Source organism: Cavia porcellus, unplaced genomic scaffold, assembly GCF_034190915.1.
Source record: "Cavia porcellus strain 051 isolate PalLab524CR breed Dunkin Hartley unplaced genomic scaffold, mCavPor4.1 scaffold_16, whole genome shotgun sequence".
NCBI lineage: Eukaryota > Metazoa > Chordata > Mammalia > Rodentia > Caviidae > Cavia > Cavia porcellus.
This window is the reverse complement of record NW_026947499.1, coordinates 9,137,907-9,156,342: the sequence shown is the minus strand read 5'-3', so window position 1 is coordinate 9,156,342 and position 18,436 is coordinate 9,137,907. Positions and strand designations below refer to the sequence as shown.

Genomic DNA, 18,436 nt, shown 5'->3' with positions numbered 1-18,436 from the left:
AAAATGAGTAAAATATATGTTTGATCATGTTAAATGCTAAGGAAGAAAAACATACAGGAAGTTGGCGCAGGATGGGTGGTGCATGTGCATGCAAATGCAAAGGTCTCAGAGCAGCAAGGAAGGCCTTCCTGAGAAGGTGTCTTCTGAGAAACTACCAGGTGAAGCAAAGGAACAAAACAGGCTCACACACAAGAAAAGAGGGAACCACAAGCACTAAGACCCTGAGGCTGGAAGGTACTCAAAAAGAAATTTGTTATTCCCATTTTACAGATGAGAGACTAAAACCCCAGACAGAATGACTTGCTCAGGTAGCACAATAGCCAACTGGAGAGGAGAGGACCAGAATCCAGGACTTTCTGATGCAAGATCAGGTGGTTCCTCCCATTGAAACTCCTAGATGCACACCATCTGGGGGTTAGGATGCTTGCAAGACTTGCTTGCCACACAGAGCTGTTAGGCGAGGCGGACTCCCACTCAGTACCAGGCTCAGTATGAGCCAGGCTCAGATGTCCCACATGGACTGTGGACACTGGCACAAACCTACCCAGACACACACGCAGGGGTGCACACAAGTCTTCCTGTCCCCCAACACAGTGGCTGAGAGAACAGTGCCACTGAGGGATGTGTGAAGATTAAGCTAATAAATAAAGCTGCCAAATCGATGATTCCTGGAGCAGAGCACCGGGAAGCGAGAAATCGCTCCTCATGTCAGGAAAATACAGTTCCTCCAAGTTCCACCAAGTGTACAACCTTGACCGACAGTGACACAGAAAACCTCCCCAGCTGGACAGAGAAGGGTCTCATCCCTCTGAGACCCCCCTGCCCTGAGACAGCCATGTTGGCAGCTTTTTAGGAGTCCTCCTGGAAAGGTCTACACCAGAAGTTATTCTAATTTGTACATGCAAAGGACAATTTTTGTGTGTATGTGTGTGCCAGACATTAAACTCACAACTTCACATTTGCCAAGCAGGCACTTACGCTGCCGAGCTAAACCCCCGCCCTGCAAAGGACAATTTGCCTTAAGTCACCAGCTTGTAAAAGGCAGTGCCAAGATGCGAAGCCTGCATATCCACCTGATTTCATGGCCCAAGTCCTCACCCTCTCTGCCACCTGTCCCTAAGTCTTTAGTCTGAGAGAGTCTGAGGCCCTTTTCACAGATAACCAATGTGTTGCCAAAATCATCCCTCTGCCCCTGTGGAACCAGGTCACTGATGGCTTGGGAATTAGGCCTCATCAGGCTAGGCACCAAACACTGTCTCCTCTTTGGCCATGGACCAGAAATGTGAAACCTATCCTGTCTGCCTCCTCCAAGCTGGCTCTGGTCGGAGCCTCTGTCATCGCTAGGACGGCAATTACGGTAGATCCGATCCCTTGGTGGTCTCCCGTACCCCAGCCCAGTCCTCTTAGATCAACCTTTTCCAACACAAAATTCGAAAATCTCCCCACTATTCAAACCTCTCCAGGGCTCCTTAGTGCCTGGAGACAAAACCCAGACTCCTGCCTGATCTTACGGGTGCCCTTTCCAGCCTCCCCTGCCAGCTCTTGGGGCAAGCCATGGGGTGCTGTTTACTCCTTGATGCCTGGCTTTCTGGGCTTCCCCAGCCCACCAACTTCCAGAGCCTCCCTTGTTGGCCCCAGTCTCTCCCTCTTGGCTTTCCTCTTCACCCCAGGGCCTTTCTTAACACCAGTGGGACGGGGTGCTCTTGTGGTTTCTTCTTCCAGCTCTTAGCCTCCCTTGTTGAGCAGGTTTTGTGACTGTCCACCTTGCCCTTTCTTTGTAGTCTGACCCTCACCCCCAACAGAAGCTCCATGAGGGCAGGAGCCTTGCCTTTCCTAGTGACAACTTCATCCCCACGCTTAGCACAATGCCCAGCACACAGTGAGGGCTCCTGTGTTAGCCCTGACCATGACCAACACTCCTTTCCCCACTACTGCTACAAATTCAATGTATGCATTTGCTGATTTCTATACTGTCATTTTGAAAATCTCAGCGGACAGGGAAGCAGCCCCCAGCACTCACAGCCCTTGGCCACCCCCAGTATAGGCTGGGCTCCCTTTGTTTCCTCTCTTCTTTCGTGCTGTTACATTAAGCAAAATTTCTTCATTGGCAAATAAATGCTTTTTCCATCAATAACCACGGATGACTAAATCAAACCTTTAGCTGCTGTTCTTATCTCTTAAACAGACCCATGGATTTCCCAACTAATCAGAAGGAGAATCAAATGCTGCCATTTGAGGTGGGAGATAACCCGGTCAATTTCTGTCAGGAGGAGGGAGCTGGGTGGGAATTTGCGTATGGCCCCCAAAAAACAAACACTCTTGTAAATAAAGCCGGCCTCCATCCTGTCTGCACAATGCAACTCTTATTGAGTGAGTCAGGTGTTTGGCTGATTAAAAATTGATCCATTTCAAAATCTAATCAACAGAATAGGATTCTTTCATACGTTATCGAGAGAGCTGCTGACATCGAAAACCAAACCTGTTATTAACCCATGAACTCCAGTGACCTGCTCCTCGCCGCTCCCAGGGACCGTAAATTATTCAGTGGTCCAAGACTGGGGCTGGTGAGCCTGATGGATTTAGACTGGGGCGGTAGTCCAGGAGTTCAGGTCGATGGCATGGCCCTGCCAGTCCCTGGAGGCTGGGGTTCAAGACCCATAGGGCCTGAGTGTCATGACTGTGAATACATTTCCCAGTCCGCCGGGGCCTCGCCTCGGCTGTGCCTTTGACGGAAAGGCCTCTCTCAACTCCCTGAGTCGGGCAGGCTGGCTGGCTCAGGCCTTGGGGGACAGATGGGCTGTGGAAGGATATTTCTAATTCCCAAATTAATATGTTATTTCCCTTGAACTACAGAAAAGGAAAGAATAAATAAGGACAAGGAGGGGCACGGCAGAATTTTGCAAACAAGAAGAGGCAATACAGTCAGTTCAAATATTTTACCTCCTCGTGCATGGAATAGCTCTGCTGCAATGGGACTATTGAAAACAGCCATCCACTGGCTGTTTATGTGTCTAGCAGGGCCCAGAGGGGCGATGGACTTTCTCGCCAACTTCCAGACTCTTTGACCTTGAATTAAAGCCTCATTAAGAGTCATATCTTATAAAAACAAGACCAGAATAAACAAAGGATTTCATTTCATTTTTAAAGGACACTCACATACCCATGCCAAAGTTTCCATCCTGCTATGCAAGCAGGAAACTTAGAGGCGGCTTGGCATGATGAGTTTAGGCTCCATATTCAATGGTTGAACTGATTAGAAAGAACTTAGGGAGGGAAATTGAAGACACTCAGGCAAGACCAAAAAGAGACTGAACCATCTCCTGCATGATGCAGGAGATTAGGGGAAGCCTCTGCCTTCGTGTTTCTGAGCTTCTGGGAGACTCTGGAGGAGGGCATGCCTCTCCAGGCTCCTTGGAGCACCTGCTGGGTAAACCAAGGCTCGGCAAGCTGAGTAGACAGAGTCTGAATCCCAGTTCTGCCAGTCCCTGGTTGTGTGGACTGGGCTGGTGACTCAACTTCTCTTAGCCTCAGTTTCCTCATCTGTCAAATGGGAATGAATAATGAAGCAGCCGGGCATTTCAGATTCTTTAGGTCATCTCTACATAGTAGGCAACGCAAGGGAATAACTCAAATGCTCAGCACCTGTTGCTGCTGTTCATGTCTCTGCTATTAGGCTGGCAGCTGCATGCCTTAGAGGAATTCTTGGGAAAGTTCATTTGAAACTGCTGATCCTGGTCAAGGCACTTGTTCTCTCTGCTGCGTGATCTGACCAAGACACTTGGTCTCTCTGAGCCCTGGGTTTTTCCTGAATAAGAGCATATCATGAGGCCAAAAAGCCCACTGCCAGGGCCCTATTCCCTCAGTCTAGAACAATGCCTGGCCTGTAACAAAAAGTAAACACTACAAATAAATACACTTGTTCAATGTGTTCTCCCCCAGAAAATGTCAATCCCAGCACTGGCTGCCCAAAATAAACGGAAGGTAAATGTTCCCTCTCCATACCCTGAGGACCCTATGTTGCTGGGGAAGACACTGGGCCCACTCCAAGCTAAACCACTTGGACACTCTTGACTCTAGCAACCAGGAAGCCAAACAGAGACTGTCTACCTGTCCAACAAACTCTTTTGGATACCAGAAACCCACTCTTAAATAATAATGCATTTATAAATCCAGAGCCCCTCTGACCTATCCTCAAAGCAGAATCACCCTCTGAAGACCCCTTGACCTGATCATATTGATCCTGTCTGAGCTGTCATTTTGTGGCAGCTCTGCACAGACAGGGCTGGCCTGCCCAGCTGCCTGTGGCTGGAGGCTCCAGGGGTGCCTGGCAGCCACTGGAGTGAAAGAGAAATGAAATCTGCCCTCCTATGCTAATGCAGGCAGCTGCTCCTGAGGGAGGGGCCGGGGTTGCTGTAGCTGGTCTCTGTCTACTACCTTGGGTCCCACTAAGCCAACCTAGTCTACAGGAGGCCAGCAGGGACAAAATGAACGAATGAATGGATGGATGGATGGATGGACCCCTACAATTCTGGAGCTCTGGTCAGAACAGGACAGGATTAAGGGCTAGTCAATCTGAAAGGTCAGGATCCTGGCCTTTGGACAGGCCCAAATTTACCTGCCCAGATCATGTGGCCTCAGGAGCTCTCAGGCTGGGGCCAATGGGCACCATGCCCTCAAAGTTATAGTCAGACTTGGCCAGTTCCTCAAAGTCAGACAGGTCCTCACTGCAGCCAGCCCGCTGTCTGCTATTTACTTGCTGCCTGTTTTCCTCGTGACAGGCCTTCCAAGAACTTCAGATCAATGCAGCAGGTTCTGGTGCCCACAGCCCTCAGCCTTCCTCCCACCGCCAAGGTTCAGCTGCTGCTTCCTGAAAGGCAGGGCAGGCACTGGAGGGGCAGCCCAATGCAGGGGCCAGTCCTCAGCCCCTGTTCAGGCCCAGGCCTTGGGCAGAGGGGACAGAACAGACCGAGACATCCTCAGGGGAAATCAGGGGGCACTCAGGTAGTCTGCCTGCCTCACATCCATGGATTACATCGTGAACCAGTGCGCAGATAGGCTGGTGACCCCTACTGTTTTTGCTCTCCTTGAAATTCACCTTCAGCCTTGCCTAAAAACTCAGAATCTCAAACCAGTGTGCTGGCGCATGCCTGTAATCCCAGCACTCGGGAGGCTGAGGCAGGAGGAAAACCACAAGTTCAAGGCCAGCCTGGGCCACATACTGAGTTCAAGTCCAACCTGAACTACATAGTGAGACCCTATCTCAAAAAAAAAAAATTTTTTTTTTCCAGAAACCCGGGATTGGGTTTTAAGAGACCTGGGGATGGGAGCCTAGGATTCCACACTTCCACAAGCCTGCCAGGTAATTCAAAAGAGAAGCCAAGTTTGAGAAACACAGTTTATATACGAAGACTCAGGTTCCAGAGTGCTAATCATTACAGTGTTCAGAAGACAGAAAGGAATTAAGAGGATTACAAGATAAAATACAAGATGACTAAATTGTCCAGATAAACAAAATTTGGATAATGCATTTAAAAATATATAATTAGGTCCCAAATATTGTATGGGATAAAAATTTTTAATCTGAAATTAAAGTTTAACCAGCAATTTGACCAAATTTAACCATTTTTTTGTCTGTTCAATGCAAAACCTGGCAACCCAAATTGAAAGCCATTCAATCTCACACCAAAGGATTTCTGACAAACTGTAGTTCACACAGGACAGAGTATTACACAGTATTCAGTCAGATACTAATGGTCAGTATAACACTGTGTGCCAGGCCCTGTTCACAGGCCCCACGAATGCAGACAAACTCATCTGATCCACCAGATAACTGAAGTAGGCAGTTAGTGCTCCTGTTTTATAGACAAGGAAACGGAAGCACAGAGAACTGAAGCCACTTAGCCAGTCACAGAGCAAGAAAGAGGCAGAGTCAGGTACTAAATTGAGGAAGTCAGATTCCTCAGATAAATATAGACTTAATTACTTTATTGCTCCCTAATCAAAGAGGAAATGATAAAATATAAAAGGCGAGACCATGCAATTTAGTGTGAGGTAGAATAATAAAGTATGACACCGTTCCACAAACATTATATATAAATGTATTTAAAAGTCAACAGAGCTGGGGGAGGTGGTACAACCACTTTACTACACTTGATCTTAGCCAAAAGGCCAAGAAGTGATGGCATAACCATGTTGGAAAGACACTTGGCAGCATCTATACTAAAGTTCAGCACATGCTTGGTCAGAACCCACTGTGTCCTCCATATAGATCACACTCCTCAACCAGGAACAGTCCTATCCCTAGAGACATCTGATTGTCATGACATGGGCAAGGCACACATAATTCTAGTGGGTAGATAGTCCCAGTGGCTAAACACTTTACAACACCCAGGGCAGCACTATAACAAAAAATTACCCATTCCCAGATGCTAATAATATCAAGATTGAGAAATTTTGATTTTACTCAAGAAAACTATGTATCCCTGAGCATCAAGAGACACTGATACACCAATGTTCCTAAAGGCACTGTTGTAGGACACCTAGCCTAGCAGTCACTCAAATACCCAACAGGAAAAACAGAGGAGCAAATGGGTGTATACAGTGCTCACACTACAGAATGCTGTCCAGCAATAACATGCAACACAGATGAATCTCAAGAATATAATGCTGAAAGAAACCAGACAAACCAATAAGCACTGGATGGTTCCCAACAGGCAAAACTGACACAGGCTGCAAAAAGTCAGCATGCAGCCAAAACTTAGAGTTAGGAAGCTGGAAGTGAGGGGAAGGGATGAAAGGTGTTCAAATGGGCTGAGGATATTCAGTTTGTGACAATTAGCCAAGCTGAATATACACGACCTGTGCCCTTTTCTGCATGCTTTTTATATGATGACAAAAAGATCTAAAGAAACTGGTATTTAAATCAGAAGTATACTTATATTTTCTGTTTGGATCTGTTCTTTCTATAATTACTACACAGACCATAGTTTACTTTTTTTTTTTTTTCTTTTGAGGCAGGGTCTCACTATGCAGTTCAGGTTGGCCTTGAACTCACTTTGTAACACAGGCTGGCCTGGAACTTAAAGCAATGTTCCTGCCTCAGGCTCCCAAGTGCTGGGAGCACAGGCATGCATCACCATGCCTGAACCATATTTTACTTTTAACGAATGAATAAGATGACAGCAAATGCAGTTACTCCTTCACCAAAAATGTGCAGTGCAGGTCACTAGAGGACAGGAATGCACTTGCCCTCAAGAAGCTCACAGTCTTGGTGGGGTCAGAGAAAGGATGAGTACAACCAGCATCTGTAAGCAGGCAGGTACAAGGCTGTAGCCAGCCAGCAGCTGGGTATTTCACTATCCAGCAGGGCCCATTGTACACATGCACATGCACACACACATACACTTCCTCCAGCTTTAGCAAGTCAAATCCATCATTAATGTCCCTGTGCTTCTTGGAATCCCTGAGTTAGATACTGTAATAACCACTGTCTTGTAAAACGAAGGATGGACAAAGAGCTACATAAAACACAGAAGAAGCAAAATTGTATGGGGTAGAGAGGGCTGGGGTGGAGAGGGCTTGGGGAGTTGTACTCTTGACAGGAACACACACAGATGAGGTTAAAATGCCACTCCATAAATAAAGCAAAGCTAAATCTAAGAAAACAGGAGGCATAATCCAAACATACATGAATATTTCAATTTAAAAATTTTATTATAAGGCCAGGCGTGGTAACACAGGCCTGTAATCCCAGCACTTTGCAGGCTGAAGCTGAAGGATCACTGTAAATCTGAGGCCAGCCTGCACTACAAAGTGAGTTCAAGGCCAACCTAAACTGCATAGCAAAACTCTGTCTCAAAAAGACAAAAATAATGATAATAAATAAAAAATTTATTATAATAAAAGATACATTACTATTAATGTCCCTCAAAATACTACCTCTCACTTCAAGCACACTTACTTCATCATTCTTGCCACTTTCTGAGGCAGTTCTGAAAGTCCGCTTTTGTGTTTTGCAAGGTGTAATCAAAAATAGGTGAATGTCCCAGCAATGTGCCATCTAATGAAAAGGCAGGCTCATAAAAAGATTACAGTGTGTCCTCACTGACCTCATTCACTGAATCTGTCACCATGTGACTTCTGGCTCTTCCTCAAAGTCAAACAACTGACCATGAAAGTTAAACATTTTGAATTGATTTAGAACATCTAAACCGGACGTTGCGGCTCATGCTTGTAATCCCAGCACTTTGGAGGCTGAGGCAAGAGGACTGACCTGAGTTCAAGACCAGCCTGGACTACAAAGTGAGCTCAAGGCCAGCCTGAACTCCATAGTGAGAACCTGTCTCTCTCTTTTTTTTTTTAAGTTCACATCAGATGGGTAATGTGCCGATGTCGTAACAAGGTTCAAAGGAGGCACATGTCATGCATGGAGCATGGACACCCAATCATCGCGCTTATGAACCTGAGGATCCCCTGTCTCAAAAAGATAAAAATTTTAAAAATAAAAAAAAAAGAATATCTAGGCAGACACAATGGTGCAAGTAAAGGCACAAAAGTGGACTTCCACTACAGCTTCAGAAAGTGGCAAGAATGATGGGATGAGTATGACCAAAGTGAGGAGGAGTACTTGGAGGGAGACCATTGGCAATGTGTCTTTTATCACAATAATATACTTTAGTAATTTAAATGACCACTGTATGCTTTGATCACACCTCATAAGTACAAGATCTATATGAGAAAATCTATTAAAATGATGGATAAAATACAAGAACTACATAAATGGAGAAATAGCCCATGTTCATGGATAGAAAGAACTATATTGTCAAGATGCTGGCTCTTTCCAACTGGATACAATCCTCATTAAAGTTCCAGCAAGCTATTTGTTGGATACAAACAAGCTGATTCTAAAGTTTATATGAGAAGACAAGACTTAGAATCCTCAAAATAATATTGAAAGAGAAGAACAGAGTCTCCTCTGACCACCAAACTTCAAAACTTCTTATGAAGCTATAGTAATGAAGTCAGTACAACATGGGAGAGAGAACAAACAGACCAACAGAACAAAATAGCTCAGAAAATAGATCTGCATTAATATAATAAGCTGATCTTCGACAAAACAGCAAAGTCAACACAACAAAGCAAAGACATTTGATTTTTTAAATACAGTGCTACAACTGGACATCCATACACAAACAGACACAGATCGTATGCCTTTCACAAAAATTAACTCAAAATGGAGGTAGACCTAAGTGTAAAGTGCAAAACTTTTATCAAACTCCTAGAAGACAACATAAGAGGAAGCCTAGAATGACCTTGAACATGGTGATGACACTTTAAAAATAATTCCAAAGATATCATCAACAAAAGCACTGATACATATGACTTCATAAAAATCAAAATGAAAAACTTCTGCTCTGCAAAAAACGGTATCAAGAGAAAAGGAAAACTGGAAGAAAAATACTTGCAAAAGACACAACTAATAAAAGACTTTTATCCAAAATATACAAAGAATTCTCTACAGTTAACAATAAGAAAAGAATCTGATTGAACAGTGGACCAATGACCTTAATAAAGTAAACAGCATAGACACACCAGCACATGAGAAAATGCTGCATATCACGTCATCAGGAAGATGCAAATCAAAACAATGAGACAACACAACACACCTGTAAATGAGAATGCCAACTGCAGAACACTGACAACGCCAAGTGCTAGGGAAGACATGGAACAACAGGAACTCCAGTCACTGCTGGTGGGAATGAAGAATGCTGTAGCTCTCTGGAAGACAGCGAGGCAGACTGTAACAAAACTAAATGCAGTCTGACCATGAGACCCAGCAATTGTGCTTCTTAGCATTTTGCCAAAAGAGTCAAATATATCCACACAAATACATGCACATAGATATTCAAGGCAAAACCTGGCATTAACCAAAATGTCCTTCAGAAGGTGAATGGAAAAAGAAACTGCAGTACCTCCAGATAATGGAATTTTATTCAATGCAAAAAAGAAATGAACTATCAATTCAGGTGTGGGGATGGTGGAGAGCACATGACAGAGTTAAAGAAGCCAGTCTGAAAGGCTCCCACGGTATGATTCCAAGTATATGGCATTCTGTAAAAGACAAAGTTTTGGGGCAGTAAGACGATGAATGATTGTCAGGCACTGAGAGGTGAGGGGTGTGCACAGACAGAGCACAGAAGACAGTGAAGCTACCCTGTATGACACTGACATGGTGGATATGAATCATTACAGACAACACAACGTGAAGGGTCAACAACCCTAAAGCAAACTACAGATTTTAGGTAATTATGATGCCTCGTGTAATTTCATCAATCCCTGTAGATGCATCAACTTGATGGGCAAATCTAATAATTCTGTGAAGTTAAAACTGCTCTAAAGAAATACAGCGTTTTAGAAAGGAAGAGAGAAAGAGAAAGAAAAAGAGAGAGAGCGCGCACAAACTTTCAGACAATGTCAACAGGGGACTTCCTACTTATGTGGGGCTCGCTGGGTGCAGGCAGCACTTACTTTGGTCACCCCTGGATAGCTGAGATTCCTCCAAGGCAGGGGACAGGGGGTGGAGAACCAGAGAACTATGAATTCCTTGCAAGACCAGAAGGCACAGTGTGAAAGTGCTCACTAGGCTTAGCTGGGCCTCAATTGGGGAGGAAAGGTAAAGAGCCCAGGCAGGTACCCCCCATGAAGCAACTACTCCTCTCCTCCCTTCCACGCAGGCACCAGGAGAAACTGGGCTATAGAGCCATCAAAATCTCATCTTTGGTGTCCTGAGAGGACTGAAGAGACAGACAGATGCTGTCTACCACCTTCAGATGGTGACCTTGTTTTGGAGGGAATGAATTGCATCCACCAATTCATATATTGAGGTCTTGACACCTAGTACTTCAGAATGTGACTATTTTTGGAGATAAGACCTTTAAAGAGATATTTAAGGTAAAAATGAGATCATTACAGCAGGCCTTGATCCAGTCTGATTGGTGTCCTCACAAGAAGGGGTGATCAGGACCCAGATGTACTCAGAGGACGCACTATGTGAAGTCAGGAAGATGATGGCTGAAGAGGAACGCCTTAAATCCAGCCATGCTGGGTCCTTGATCTCTGACTTCTAGCCTCTGAATTATCAGAAAACACACACGTGTGCACACACCAATGTTTCTTTCATGGCTGGCCTTGGGTAGAAGAGATGAGATGCTAGGTGACACCTGTGGGCCAACCCACCAGGTGAATAGGAGTCCACCAGATAGACCAAGTGTGGAAAGCTACTGTGAACAAGCAGAATCACTTGGAACAGGGGGGAAAATGCGCCCAATGGAAGCTGTGCAACGTCAATATGGTGGCTCTGGTAAATGGGCCACAAGGGAAGGTCAGCCAAGGTTTAACTGGACAGGTGAACAGCAGCTATGGTATACCGGATGTCAGGTACAGTGCTAAGAAGCACTTCACCTATTTATCTTCACTAAGCCCAATGACTCCATCCAGAGGAGAGGAAAATTAAGGCTCAGAGGCGATGGAATTGGTTCAGTGAGGATGGCAGGCCTGGGGTTTGAACCCAGACAGAGTCTGACTCCACAGCCACATTCCTTCACCCTAGGATATCCCCTGCTCTCCCACAGGACAGCCACAGGGCACTAGAGCATGCTGTCTCCTCTCAGGGGTCTGCCTGGAGCTGCGGGCCACCCGCAGCAGGCTCAGCAATCAGAAAAGGAAGGAGCAGAGTTGAACTGGGAGAGCAGAGCAAGTGAGCTACAAAGCCAGTGCTGCAGGGCCCTGCTGGGAACAGCAGCAAACACCAGCTGCTCCAGCCAGCCTCGCCTTTCATCTCCACAGAAAATGGATGCTGCTCTGAGTCCCCTGAGAGCCCAAAGTTTGGGCTGAAGGCTTTCTGGAAAAAAAAAAAAGCTCACTGTTGCAGGCGTCTCCACAGTCACCCCGGGTGATGCCTGACACTTCACCACAGCACTGGCTGACAAGCAGCTTCAAAGGACAGAAATCGGCCGGCGTGCTGGCTTTTATACAGATGTCATTCATCCACAGGAAGCACTTTTCCCCGCACATTGTGAGTTATTTTGGTTTGAGGAAGTCAACCCCAGTACAAATCCAAGAAAGAAATAAAAGGAGGTGGGGGAAGGGGGAACTCTGGCAAAATTAGAAAAAGTGGCGTGTGGGTAAACTGCACACAAAACAATCTTTTTCAAGATGATCTTTTTTTGAGATTAAAGATAATGGAGGAAGAATTGTGCTGAACATCAGCAAGTGCAGCAGGCTGAGGGGACACAGGGGACTTTGCAGGTGTCTGCAGGCCACTTTTAATAAGTGGGCAGAATCTGTGGCCAATGTGTCTGACCTGCTGAGTTAGAGTATGACAGGGAAAGAGGGTGGGTGGGTGACTTCTGCTAAGGAGTCTCAAGTGAGATTTATTTCTTGGGTGATTTCTGATGTGAACACAACCAAGTCATTGAGCAAAGGTTACAGAAAGAAGAAGCTTCAAATCCTGAGGGAAGAGTTCTGCCACGGCTCCATCCTGACATACAGTGTGACCTCTCTCCCTCCCTCTGTCCCCTCATTCTTAACATCATGTTCTTCAAGTAACAGGGGCCTGGTGATGGTTTACCTTTGTAAAAACTTGATCATGCAGAATGGAGTGGCCAATAATTCCCAGATCCTTCCTTGAAGAGACATATTTAGGGAAATGTTTCTAATTTAGGTGACAGAAATAATCTGAATGAGCTGAGACAAAACAGATAAAAGAACCAAGGTGGACTCCTATAAACCAAACTAGAGACAAACAGAGAAAGTGGCCTCAGGAATGATTAAACCAGACTGTCTCTCTAAGCCTCTCCATAAAGGTTGGCTTTACTGTATCCCCACGAAGCTGTTTATAACCCTGATTAGAGAGAAAAGGGAGATCTCTTCTCTCTGCTCCAATTGAAAAATCCCAGAGAATTCTGATTGGCCCATCTTGAGTCACGTGACATCTCCTTAACCCAATCACTGTGGCCAGAGTGCTGGTTACCTTGTCTCCCTGGGTCAAGTGGTATAACTGGGCAGAGACACAGGAAGTATGAAAGTCACTACAGGCGTCGGGTTGCAGAGCAGACATCCTCAAGGTGCATCTGCTACATAATGGCTCTTGTCTACTGCCTGATTTTGCTGTTTCACAAGCACCCACGGGCCACCCATTCCCCCAGACTGAATTCTCCAAGTCCATTATCACAGGAGACCAAATCAATGACCATCCCAGTCACGAACAGGAACATTCATTGAGCACTCAGTGGAGTAGGTGCTCTACCAGCTTTCCCCCATGAATGATCTCACTGGACACTTACAGGAAGCCCTCTGTCACCCCCATCTTACAGGTGAAGAAGTTGATGCTCAGAGAGGTACAGGGACTTGTGAAAAATGACACAGCTCATAAGAAGCAGAACTAGGAGTTGAACCTGATTCCAGTGGATTTCAAAGCCAGAGCTCTTAACCTAAACCTTGACACCATTCTCACCTCCAGAGAAAAATCCTTGACAAAGACAAGTCCCTGTAGAGTAGTACCAGGAGGGTTACATGCTGAGATAAAGAAAAGTGCCCAGGTACATCGACCGTGGATGGCACTCGGTAGTAAAGATTCTTGCCACTTGTACACAGTGAACACTCTCATACCTCAGCAAATGGGGTGTCAAACTGGACTCAAGTTCCTGGCAGTACGGTGGAGAGCCATCAGGAGAGGGTAGTTTGGCGTTCCTATCACTGATGAAGTTCACCCTGACATCGGGGTTAGTGACTAGTGTCTGGTCACCAGAGAAGCAGAGGGACTGCCAGCTACTCTAAAGAAGAAGGAAAAACTCAACTTTACATTTAGTTTAGAGGATTTCTGTATCTAGCAACACAGGGGCAATACAAACTGAAGCACCACTCACAAATACCCTGAAAGCTGAATGGAGTGGACTTAGATATGTAGGTCAGCTCCATAAGAAAGTAAGAGAAATTCCCTAGGCCAAAACTAAAGAGGAAGTGCAATTGGAGCACTAAGTAGGAGGAATGCACTTGCACGCTCTCTCCACTAAAGGGGTGGTACCAAACGCTGGCACAGATGCCCATCTTGGTGTTCAAGCATCTTTTGCCACCTTCCATAGCAATGAACCAGAGCACTTCCATCCACTGATTCTAAAACAAGACATGGCTTCATCAGTAAGTATCAGCCTTGTTTCTAGACCAGAAAATCAAACAAAAGCCCCTTCTGCAAATTTGTCCCCATGAGTCTCTGCTCACATAGGTTTGGAGTTCAAAGTACCATCTCTGGCATTCTCTGACTTTAGTGTGCAGCTGAAGTGTGCTTCTAATTTTAATAATGTGTTTGCTAAACTACAGACTCCTGGGTTCTGATCCCCTGCTCCAACACCAATGCTAAACACAGTAGCTGTTGTTGGGAGCCTCAAATTTTTCATTTCTAACAAAATTCCAGTGAATGTTGATGCTGCTGGTCCAAGAACCACATTTTGAGAACTACTGCTCCCAGACAAGAAATTAATTTAAAAAATTATTCTATCTTGGAATACTGCTGGACATTAAGCAAAAGCAAATTCAAAATCCCTGGAGTACAGAAGTGAATAACCTATGACCTTGAGCTAAATCTTTATCCACCCAGAGGCCAGATCCAGCCATATTCATTGGTTTATGTATTGTTTGTGGCTGCTTTTGTACAATGAAAGAGTCAAGCTGTTGCATAAGAGAGTGTAGGTGGACTTCAAAATCAAAAATATTTACTACCTGCTGACTTCTGGTTACTAGGATCAATGCAGGTCACACAGAATTCCAGAGATACAATTCTACCTAAGGTGACCTCTCGGTCCAAAATTACAAAACACACGAGGCACTACCATGTGTGAGAATCAACAGACACAAGAGCAGGACCAGACGTAGAAACTTTAGACATAAGACTCTAAAAGTGGCGATGAGGCAGTCGACACTTAGAGTCCTTAGGTCTTCATTCAAGAAAAATGATGATGATATTTACCAGATGCCTACTATGTGCTAGGCAGTGGTCCCAGAGCTTTATGTAGCCCAAATTCTTCTTTTCCATACAAAGGGCTCACGAGAGGGTCTCCACTTGCCCAAACTGTCATAGCAAATCCTGGGCAGAGTTAGTGTGAAACTCACACCTTGGGCTAAAACCAAGTTCTTGGAGTTTCCAAACGCTATGCCTCACATCCACCTTACAGCAAGGTGATCTGAAACAAGGTGCTCTGAACTTAGGATACATGGCTAGATTTGGGGGATTACCAATGATGCTTGATGTCTCTCTACCATGTTTCTGAAGAAAGGTCAGCAACTTTCACTAGGTTCTCAAAATCAGATCCCAACACAATCCTTCTGTCTAGTCTGCACCAGAATTACACTCAGAAACATGTCGTAGGCTTTCCTGTTTAAATCCCACACTGGTCCTATAACTTGTATCATCCCATTTTACAGATGAGAAAATTAAGGCCACACAGGCATCAAAGAACTTGCATGGAATTCCGCAATTAGCAAGTCCCAGAACAGGGACTCCCAGGGCAACCCTCTCACCTCTGGCCTTTCCACCTGCCAGGCAGCCTCTTGCTACCACTAGCAACCAGCCCTTCAGTTCAGAATCTAGTCACATGTCTATAACAGGCATGGAAGGCCAGGGCCTTTCTGCCCACTCTCTGTGCCTGCAAACAACAGACTCCTACCTTGGCTTCAGGATGATGACCCTTTCCTAATTCCAATCTCCGTATCCGGAGACTTCCCTGAAGGCCAGCTAGATCTGAACGGCCATTTCTCAGGAAGTACATGTTCCCTTGTCCCCTACCACCTTGCCTGGCACTGGCCCAGACAGCAGCTACTTACTTGGCTGGTACCATGCTCAGTGACAGCGTAAACAATTTACCCAGTTTTTCAGAATGAGCAATATTTACTCAACAACCCAGAATGGCTCATATGAAACTATTAAATCTCATTGCCTCAGTCTGCAGCTCAAAGTGCAATAATGAATCTGTATTTGGGAGCGATTACAATGCTAATAAGAATGTGTGAGGCGCAAAATATCACCACCCAGGGTGTCCCCAAGTCCCCTGAACTCCCAGCTCCCATTAGGGAACCTCCCACTCGGGAATCTCACCACACCAGATACCAACCAGCCTGAGAGCTCTTGGCCCCTGGGTGCCCATGCTTGAAATGAGATGCAGATGAGTGGCAAGAACATAGCATCTTGCAGGTTCGGGCCTCACTATGCCAGCCTTTACAGGCTGTGGGGCGCAATGGTTGGCTCTGTCCCTGCAGCCCAAACGCCCTGAATCCTCTTTTCCCAGCAGGGCCAGGAGTGTTCACAAGGCTTTTCATATACTCACACGGAAGAAAATATTTGTTCCCTCAGGCTGCATGCCTGGAGCTATGTTGTTCTGGGTTGAGGTTTTCTGGATCTTTTTCACAAGCCCCTAGGTAAATAACGAATGGCAGAAATGAAGCATATATTTGAATATCGTAAGCCACTCCCCTCTACCAATCTGCCAAAGGAAAGCTCTTTTCTCTTTGCCCTATGCTGCCTTGCCGCATCCCATAGATTGACGGATTTGCCAGATGCTGGAGAGGCCAGGCATGCAACTGCAGGCCAGAGGACAGTGGTGGGAGCAGTTGAGTTTCTTCCTCTGGCCATTTCTCCCACCACAAGCTCTAAGTCCTCGTATGTCTCCTCTTTATCCATTCCCCAACCTCTGCAGCCACTGTCCAGGATATGGAACTCAGCAGGGCTGAACCAGTCCAATCCATCTCCCCAGCCATGCCCACATCGGTCCCTCCTGCTGGGATACAGCCACACTGTCTGCTTTTCACATCCTGAACTAGAGCTGCACCCTCCTGCCTCAAGACCTGTACACATGCTGCTTCCTTCCTCTGCCCAAACTATCAGGCTCCTCCTGCACTTTTCCCTGACTTCTTTTCCCTGATGCACAAGCGCCTCATTCCTAACTCACTTCCTCTGCAGCCCCTAGTAGGATTGTAATTTTAAGTGTGTTTGACTATTTGGTTAATGTCAAAGTCTTAGGGGATTTTACTTCTAAACACCATGGAGACCAACAGCTCAAGGAGGACATGGAGTATGTCCATTTTTATCCCTAAGACACGCTCTGCATGTGGCCCAGGCCTGGCACCAGCAACCTAACAGGTGCTGGATAAAACCTGTGGAATGGCTGGAGAGGTAGCTCAGTAGCAGAACACCTGTGTAGGAAACACGGACCCCGAGTTCAAATCCCAGCACCATAGAAGGCAAGAAAATTCCAGCAACCATGTATGGATGCTTCCAAAATCACTGATGGCCCGATGAGTGCAGCCCCTGGCCAAGCCCTCCGCTCTGCACCTCCATGCCACTGTTTGCTCAGTTGGGCCTGCACTATCTCAGGCAGTGTTTTATCTACGCAAAGTGCCACCTACATATTACAAGGCCCAGATAAATATTTAATCAGCATAAAACACCATGAACCCTCAATGAGGGTGGCCCTGTGCTCTCTTTGGTTTAGCTGAATGTAGGTATGAGGGTGCGTGTGCATGTGTGTATGTAGGTATGCGCATTCATCTGGATCTTCACACAGAGATCCACACAGCACAGGCAGAGAAGCACCCACATTCCATTCCTTCCTGGGTTCAGTGAGAACCAACTACATACTCAGCTCGAGCGCTGGAGCAAGAGCAGACGAGACCACCACTAGGCCATGAGCCATGCCAACCGTACTGGGTGCTTGCTAGGTGCTAGTCCTCTGTTAAACACTCCAGGTAACACACTCCTCTCCTGAGCATGCCCCTGATAAATGGGGTGCACCCAATTCACAGAGGAAGAAACCATGGCACAGAGGTGACATGTGCCTGACCCAAAGCCAGGACCAGCCTGAGGCCTCCAGCCCTCTCTACTAAGCGTAAGGCCTCGAATGTGAAGGCAGAACACAGGAGCATTTAAAAACAAAATCCCAAGGTGGCGGTGGGCTGCAGTTTGCAACCCACTCATTCAGTGGAAATCAGGCTGGTAAACCTCCTGATCTAAAGGCCACACAACAACACACAAAAGGCAAAAGTAGCTGTTCTATGACAAGGCCAAAGAGCAGAATTTGATGTCCTTACCAAGCAGAGCAGAAAGAGAAGCCAGGGACACAGTGAAAGGCCACCAGGGCTATGCTCTGGGTGTTTTCGCCCCACTCTTTTTCATATGTTCAAAGCCCTCCTATAACATGGCTGTGTTGTAGTATGGCTTTCACAATACAAAACTAATTTGTTAAATACCTTCTTTTCCTTGCAGTTATGGGATTCATAGAAAATCCTTCTGTGATTTGTGTCTCCACCTCAAATCCCAAAAAGCTTTGTTTGGCTCGTCTTTGTCCCCTGACTTAATTAAACAGGAATAAAAATAGGAAGAAAAGAACAT

General features: G+C 45.9%; 1 protein-coding gene, 1 non-coding gene and 1 pseudogene across 7 annotated transcripts in view; all 3 read right to left on the bottom strand.

Moving 5' to 3' along the window:
* Positions 1-18,436, bottom strand: part of Cux2 (cut like homeobox 2) — a 232,764-nt gene that overhangs the window by 191,530 nt on the left and 22,798 nt on the right. The window lies entirely within an intron of this gene.
* On the bottom strand, positions 6,008-6,180 carry LOC111754872 (U2 spliceosomal RNA; annotated as a pseudogene).
* LOC111754869 (small nucleolar RNA U13) lies at positions 8,368-8,469 on the bottom strand. Its single transcript, XR_002789546.1, has one exon. It is a non-coding gene; the product is annotated as a small nucleolar RNA U13 (small nucleolar RNA).